This window comes from Saimiri boliviensis, chromosome 2, assembly GCF_048565385.1.
Source record: "Saimiri boliviensis isolate mSaiBol1 chromosome 2, mSaiBol1.pri, whole genome shotgun sequence".
Lineage (NCBI taxonomy): Eukaryota > Metazoa > Chordata > Mammalia > Primates > Cebidae > Saimiri > Saimiri boliviensis.
This window is the reverse complement of record NC_133450.1, coordinates 89,722,762-89,731,296: the sequence shown is the minus strand read 5'-3', so window position 1 is coordinate 89,731,296 and position 8,535 is coordinate 89,722,762. Positions and strand designations below refer to the sequence as shown.

Here is an 8,535-nt window from a genome sequence, read left to right as displayed (position 1 = left end):
CTTTAAAGTATATCATTTTTCAAGGATTTACTTCTTTAGGTTGATGTTTGAACTTGTTTTAAAATGTTTAAGGATGGTAAATATTTGTTAAATTTCAGGGTCTTGGTCTCAGTAAAGAAATTCTCAGGTTTCAGTTTTCAACTTAGCGAAATGGGTTACACAAAATAAAAAGTAATACATCTATCTTGTCTCAAAACCTGTCTTCTTTTTAGCTTAAGAATTCAATTTACCCACTTTTCAGAAAAACTCATACTTTTAACCTGCTTCTGATTACATAATTAATCACACAGGAAAATGTCTTTGGAAGCTGGAGAAATAGTATTATTGTAGGGCAATCTGATCGTTTAAGTAAATAAATGGAAGTTTGACTGCCGTCTTCTAATGAGTCCAAGAGACAGTGATATGTATATTTTAGTTTTATGTGCTAACAAGTCAGCAAATGAGGATCCCCAGTAGTGGCAATATGTTCATCAACAGAATTTTCCCTAAAGTTCTAGAAGAAACTAGAAAAGCTGTTGGAGATCTGAGAATCAGTGTTTCCAGAACACATTTTACTTAGCTTGGCTCCAAAACTTAGTTCTTTTTCTAAGGCTACCCTTCTTCCTTTCCTCTGCAGATGGAAGTCCAACCCACCTTTTGGGTACCCAAGGCCTAGCAGAGGCTTTGTGGTCACATCCACATGGGTCTAAATCATCACCTTCCCCATCAACAGCTGTGTGACAGTGCTTTTCTCTGAGTATCACCATCTGTGATATCAAGCCCTTCCTCAAATAGCTGTGGCACAGAGATCTAATGCTTAATGTGCCTGGTATAGTGCCTGGAATTTGGTGAGTATTAAATAAATGTCGAGGTTGGGTGCAGTGGCTCACACCTATAATCCCAGCACTTTGGGAGGCTGACGGGGGCGATTTGCCTGAGGTCAGGAGATTGAGATGAGCCTACCCAACATGGTTTAACCCTGTTTCTACTAAAAATACAAAAATTAGCCAGGCGTGGTGGGGGGGGGGCACCTGTAATCCCAGCTACTTGGGAGGCTGAGGCAGGAAAATCACTTGAACCTGGGAGGCGGAGATTGCAGTGAACTGAGACTACACCACTGAACTCCAGCCTGGGTGACGGAGTGAGACTCTGTCTCAAAATAAATAAATAAAAATAAACGTTGAGACTTTTCTCATTTTCTGCTTCCCTCTTTTAAGAATCCTTGTCGACTTCCACCAAGATAGCTGAATAGGAACAGTTCTGGAGCGCAGCTCCCAGTGAGAGAGACACAGAAGGGGAGTGATCTCTGCATTTCCAACCGAGGAACCAGGTTCGTTTCAATGGGACTGGTTGGACAGTGGGTGTAGCCCAAGGAGGACAAACTGGGGCAGGGTGAGGTGCTGCCCTACCCAGGAAGTGCAACTGGACAGAGGATCGAGGACTTTACCCCCTTGGCACTCTGGTTCAGATACTGCCCTTCTCCCATGGCCGCTGCAACCCACAGTCCAGGATAACGCCACCGGGCTGAAAAGTGCTGCGAGTTACCGATACCGCACAGATCTGAGCAACAGCTTCGGCAGGCCTGGCGCCATGAGTTGTCAGTACAGATCTGGGCAGAAGTTTTGACTTCTGCCAAGAGTGCCGAGAGTGCCTGCGGGAGGGAACCACCCACCCCCCAGGAAGAGGGAGAGCTGAAAGCAGGGAGACAGGTGACAGCTTGGCAGGTCTCTCCCCCACAAAGGCCAGTAAATTAAAGCCCTCTCACTTGAAAGTTTTGCAGCCAGCACATCTGACCGAGTTCTACCCAGAAATAGGAACATTTTTACACTGTTGGTGGGAATGTAAATTAGTAACCATTATGGAAGACACTGTGGTGCTTCCTCAAGGACCTAGAAATGGAAATTCCATTTGACCCAGCAATCCCATTACTGGGTATATGCCCAAAGGATTATAAATTGTTCTATTATGAAGTCACATGCACATATATGTTCATTGCAGCACTGATTACAATAGCAAAGACCTGGAACCAACCCAAATGCCCATTGATGATAGACTGGACAAAGAAAATGTGGCACATATACACCATGGAATACTATGCAGCCATGAAAAATGTTGAGTTTCAGAGAGATCCAAGATGGCTGATCACTAGCAGCTCGGGATTGTAGCTCCCAGTGAAAACGCAAAGAACGAGAGGACGCCACACCTTCACATGAATTCTTGTTGCTCACGCACCAGGAGATTCCCAGCGGAGGAGCCCCACGGGTCACCAGCGCGACTCTTGTGACCGGCGAGGCGGTTTTGCCGGCGCCTCAGAGCGTCGGTTCTCGGTGCAGAGTCAGAAAAGCACCACCAATCTTTACGCCGCTGATTTAGTCGGTGCAGTGGGTTGCTCAGATTTCGGCGCTGAGAATCAATAAGTTGGACGTCCACTCAGAAACCCAATTACAAAGACGGTAATTATAAAGACCACAGATGGATAAATCTACAACGAAGGGAAGAAAACAGTCAAAAAAGGCTGAGAATACCCAAGATCAGAATACCTCTCCCTCAGCAGGGGAATCACAGTTCCTCATCAGCAACGAAACAAGGCTTGATGGAGAACGAGTGTGTTCCAATTACAGAAGCAGGCTTCAAAACGTGGATAATAAGAAACTTCTGTGAATTAAAAGAACTTGTTCTAACACAATCTAAAGAAACTAAGAACTTTGAAAAAAGGTTTGACAAAATGTCAACAAGAATACAAAATTTAGAGAGGAAAATAAATGAATTGATGGAGCTGAAAAACACAATACGAGAACTACGTGAAGTATGCACAAGTTTTAATAGCCGAATTGATCAAGCAGAAGAAAGGATATCAGAGGTCGAAGACCAACTTAATGAAATAAAACTAGAAGACAAGATTAGAGAAAAAAGGATAAAAAGGAATGAGCAAAGTCTCCAAGAAATATGGGACTATGTGAAAAGACCTAATCTACGCTTGATAGGTGTACCTGAATGTGACGAAGAGAATGAATCCAAGCTGGAAAATATGCTTCAGGATATTATTCAGGAAAATTTTCCCAACTTAGTAAGGCAGGATAATATTCAACTTCAGGTAATACAGAGAACACCACAAAGATATTCCTCAAGAAGAGCAACTCCAAGGCACATAATCGTCAGATTCACCAGGGTTGAAATGAAGGAGAAAATACTAAGGGCAGCCAGAGAGAAAGGTCAGGTTACCCACAAAGGGAAGCCTATCAGACTTACAGCAGATCTCTCAGCAGAAACCCTACAAGCCAGAAGAGAGTGGGGACCAATATTCAACATCCTTAAAGAAAAGAACTTTCAACCAAGAATTTCACATCCAGCCAAACTAAGCTTCATAAGTGAAGGAAAAATAAAGTTTTTTGTGAACAAGCAAGCACTCAGAGAATTCATCACCACCAGGCCTGCTTTACAAGAGCTTCTGAAAGAACCACTACACATAGAAAGGAACAAACAGTATCAGCCTTTCTAAAAAATACCAAAAAGTAAAGAACATCAATATAATGAAGAATTTACATCAACTAATGGGCAAATGGCAGTATTAAACTCACATATATCATTATTAATTCTAAATTTAAATTGACTAAATTCCCCAATTCAAAGACAGACAGCCAATTTGGACAAAAAACTAAAACTGTATGCTGCATCCAGACCCATCTCACGTTCAAGGATACACAAAGACTCAAAACAAAGGATGGAGAGAGACTTACCAACCAACCAGAGAGCAAAAATAAATAAATAAAAAGCAGAAGTTACAATTTTTGCCTCTGATAAAATAGTATTTAAAGCAACAAAGATCAAAAGAAGGAAAGAAGGACATTATATAATGATAAAAGAATCAATGCAACAACAAGAAGAGTTAAAGGTCCTAAATATATACGCACCCAATACAGGAATACCCAGACATACAAGACTTATAAAGAGACTTAGACTCCCACACAATAATAGTGGGAGACTTCAACATTAATATTAGACAGAAGAATGAGACAGAAAATTCACAACGATATCCAGGACTTGAACTCAGATCTGGAACAAGTAAACGTAATTAACATTTATAGAACTCTCCACTTTACACAAAATATACACTCTTATCAGTACCACATCATATCAACTTAGAAGTTTAAACGAAATGTTGGTTGGCTCCTTGTTTGTTACTCTCTTCCCTCATTTTCTTTCATGTCTCCATTATTAAGGACAATTATAGGCATACCCATATTTAGACTGCATTCTAGCCCGGGCAACAAAGCAATACCCCCATTCTCTCTCCCTCTTCCTCTTTCTCTTTCTTCCTCTTCTTTATTCTTTTTCTTATTATTCTTTTTCTCTTTCTAAAAATAAATAAATAAATAAATAAAATAAAAGTATAAGTATTACTTTGGATTCTAAGTTAAACTTTCGCCAAGGCATAATTTTTTTTATTCCGTTTTACTTTAAATCAGTTAAAAAAAAAAAAAAGAAAAAAAGAAAAATGATGAGTTTGTATCCTTTGTAGTGACATGGATGAATCTGGAAACCATCATTCTTAGCAAACTGACACAAGAACAGAAAACCAAACACTGCATGTTCTCACTCATAAGCGGGTGTAGAACAATGAAACCACATAGGCACAGGGAGGGGAACACCACACACTGGGGTCTGTTGGGGGTTGGGGGTCTAGGGGAGGGACAGCAGGGGATGGGGAGGTTGGAGAGGGATAACACTGGGAGAAATGCGTGATGTCGGTAGGTGATGGGGGAATGGAGGCATGTACAGACCACCATGGCATGTTTGTACCTATGCAACAATCCTGCAAGATCTGCACATGTACCCCAGAACTTAAAGTACAATTAAAAAAAAAAGAATCCTGTCTATAGTACTGTTTGTTACACGTACTTTGGCACCACATGCATTTCTCAAATGACTCGAATGAGCACAACTAATCTACTAACTCTCTTTGCTACAGGATCCTCGTTCTAAGATAAGCATCAATTGAACATGCTAGAACCGTGGGGAGAAAGTTCAGTAACATCGTCTATTACGAAGCAAAAAGTAGAGCTAATATTTATTGAGTGGTTCTATATATTAGCCACTTTGCTGAGGACTTTTAATGTATTATCTCCTTAAAATCCTTACAGAAATTTCATGTGGTAGGTAATATGTATTACTGCTGTCTATTAATGAAGAAATGGCGTTTAGAAAGGCTAACTCATATACCAAGAGACGTAGTTAATAAATAGTTAATAAATGACGGCTGAGATCTGTGACCCACATTCCTCTGATTTTGAATTTAAACTCTCCCTAAGAAATGAACTTTTTATCGACAATGACACCTGTAGAGTTGCTACACAGTGCCCAGGGTCCACAATCCAGATTTGTAGATGGAGTAGTGCCTTTGACTAATAACTGTCAGAAACTGGCTCTGCAGCTGTGTGCTAGCTGTGATGTCACTATATGGCTCGTATTTCTGCTCCACCAGCTGCAGGATAATAAAGAAAGGAAAGAAGGGATTGTCAGCTCCTTGACAAAAGTGAACTCTAGTAACCTACCTAGAAGCAAAGCAAGAGTCTCTAAGCCCCATCTCTGGTCAGACCTTTCTCAGATAATATAATTGTTATCTCCTTTAATTGACTCTCACAAAATTTGATCCTGCTCTATGATAGAAATCTTCTATCTGTAGGTTTTGTTGTTGTTGTTGTCATCGTTGTTTTAAAGCAAACTCTCTCTCTGTTGCCCAGGCTGGAGGGTGCAGTGGCACAATCTCGCTCACTGCAACCTCCACCTCCTGGGTTCAAGTGTTTCTCCTGCCTCAACCTCCTGAGTAGTTAGGGCTACAGACATGCACCACCACACCTAGCAAATTTTTGTATTTTTAGTAGAGACGGGGTTTCACCATATTAATCAGGATGGTCTCAATCTCCTAACCTCGTGATCCACCTGCCTTGGCCTACCAAAATGCTGGGATTAGGCGTGAGCCACCACGCCCGGCCTATCTGTATTGGTTTTAAATGGCTAAATTAATGACTTTTGGAAACACAGTAACTCTTACTGAACACTAAAGCTATTGAATCAGCACTGAATATTTAAAAATCTTGATGTTCCAGGATTCTTTAATGGACTCACATATTTTCTGAATATCTTATACCAAAATAATGATGATTACATTACATCAAAATTCTGTCCCAAATGTGGCTTTTGCCTAATTGTTATTGCTATCTTTGAACTGTTAAATCTGTAGTCAGAATTACTAAGGGGCCTGCCATACGTGGTTGTAACAACGTATAGATAACAAAAATAAAATCTTTAAATGTAGATGCTTTGAACTTGAGATGGGTTCACACCCCAGTAAACCCATTAGAGTCAAAAATGTGTTTAATAGAGCTAATCTACCAAATGTTGTAGCACAGCCTAGCCTACCTTAAACATGTTTGGGACACTTACATGAGTCTTTAGTTGGGCAAAATCATCTAACACAAAGTCTATTTTATAACAAAATGTTCAGTATCTCATGTAATTTACGGGACACTCTACAAAAGTGAAAAACAGAATGGTTGTATGGTCCCTCAAATGACAGTTTCTATTGAATGCATATCACTTGCTCACCATTGTGAAGTCAAAAAATTGTTAAGTAGAACAATTTTAAGTTGGGGACCGACTGTATATGTTTCCTTCAAAAGTTCTTTATACGTGCAAGTGTTGGTAAGAAAGTAAAATGATACAACCACTTTGGAAAAGTGTGTCATTTCTTAGAAAGTTAAATATTCAGCTACCATATGATGATCCAGCTGTTCCACTCTTGGTATTTACCTAAGAGAAATGAAATCATACATCGAGAAATGAAATCATACATCCATGCAAAGTCTTGTACATGAAATTTGTAGCAGTTTTATTCATAAAAGCTTGAAATTGAACATAATATAAGTATCTATTACCAGGAGAATGGATACTGATTCTGGAAGCCTAACTTGCTGAATGGGGTCAGCTTCCCTTCTTTAAGCTGATCTTATAATGAGCTCCACCATATAAAGAGCTTGAAAGTTGTCATTCCCATTCTTACAATAAGAAAAAAAGTGAACGAACTAAAAATTCATAATTTTTCTTAGACCTATCAGAGATTTGATGTAGCAAGACAAACCACCACCCTGAAATCTGGAGGAAGAGGCTGACATGGAGAGTCAAGCCAAGATCAGCTTACCTGGAGCAGAAGCTACCGGAGCCATAAACTGATAAGAATACTAAATGGTTACTTTGAAAAATTCCTGGAGGCTGAGTATGGACTAATGTGAGCATGAGATACTCCTGGGATCCTCAGTCTTGGGGTTGTGGGGAAGGTGTTATAGGTGGCATACTTCATAGGTTATCCCAGAAGCCCCACTAGGTTCTCATGGTGGAGAGCAAAGAGAAAACTTAGTAGTAATCATTTTGAAATACTCGCAAAGCATTTTCCCTTAAAAAAAATCTACCCTTCATGAGAAAAGGACATTACTAGAGTCTTATGAGCTTAGGAGAGGGGCAATTCCTCAACTTAGGACCTGCTATCCTTCCCGTCTCACCTGGAGGAAAAAAGCTAAGAAACATTTGTGAAGGTCTCAGCCCAGGGACAAAGGTCCATTAGTAGAATGAGATTTAATCATAGAGTTATAGACTGCTTTCCCTTCCCATCATTTACCACCACATCAGGGGTCCAGGACATCAGTGGATAACAGCTGAAAGAGCTGCAAGGCAGATACTTTATGTAACAAAGTGCTCTTAGGGAAACTCAAGCCAACAGAGGAGATAAAAATAAGGACTTTAAAGGAAACTGGCCTCAGATACTTACAGCTATAACAAAGAGTAACCACAGCATAACTCCTCCAGATAAACATAAACCCTCACACTAATGGCCTATTTACCTTTGTTATTAGCATCTAATTCATCATGTCCCGCTTTCAGCAAGGCACACTAGGAGACAAGAAAAAAACAACCTCAAGAGACAAAGCAAGCATCAGAACCAGACTCAGATATGACACAGTTTTAGAACTGTCCCACCAGGAATTTAAACTATCTATAATTAATATGTTAAAGGCTAGAATGGGAAAGGCAGACAACATGCAAGAATATACGGGTAATATAAACAGAGAGTGGAAAGCTTTAAAAATGAATTGAAAGGAAATGTTAAAAATTTGAAATGCCTTCATTAATAGATTGGACATGGCCAAGGAAATAAACTTGAAGACATATCCATAGAAATTTCCCAAAGTGCAATGCAAAAAGAAAAAAAAGAGCAGAATATCCAAGACTGTACGATGGTTTCAAAAGATGTAACATATGAGTAATTGGGAGAAAAAAGAGAGAACGAAGCAAATGAAATATTTGAAGTAATAATGGATGGAAGTTTTTCAAAATGAATGACAGATGCCAAAGAACAGATAAGTAAATTACAATCTGTTAAGGGAAGGGAGGGAGATATTGGGAATATCCTATTATAATACAGCCACACTGCCCATGAAGCATGCTGCAGGGATGCTCCATCTTTTGGCTTCCATGGGCCACCTTAGAAGAACTGTCTTGGGC

The 8,535-nt window shown here is 39.8% G+C and overlaps 1 long non-coding RNA gene across 1 annotated transcript; it reads left to right on the top strand.

Annotated features, from left to right (window-relative positions):
• Nucleotides 1-628: 628 nt before the first annotated feature.
• On the top strand, nucleotides 629-5,007 carry LOC141582689 (uncharacterized). The gene is made up of 3 exons (XR_012515583.1): nucleotides 629-827; nucleotides 1,197-1,309; nucleotides 4,949-5,007. It is a non-coding gene; the product is annotated as an uncharacterized LOC141582689 (long non-coding RNA).
• Nucleotides 5,008-8,535: the final 3,528 nt, after the last annotated feature.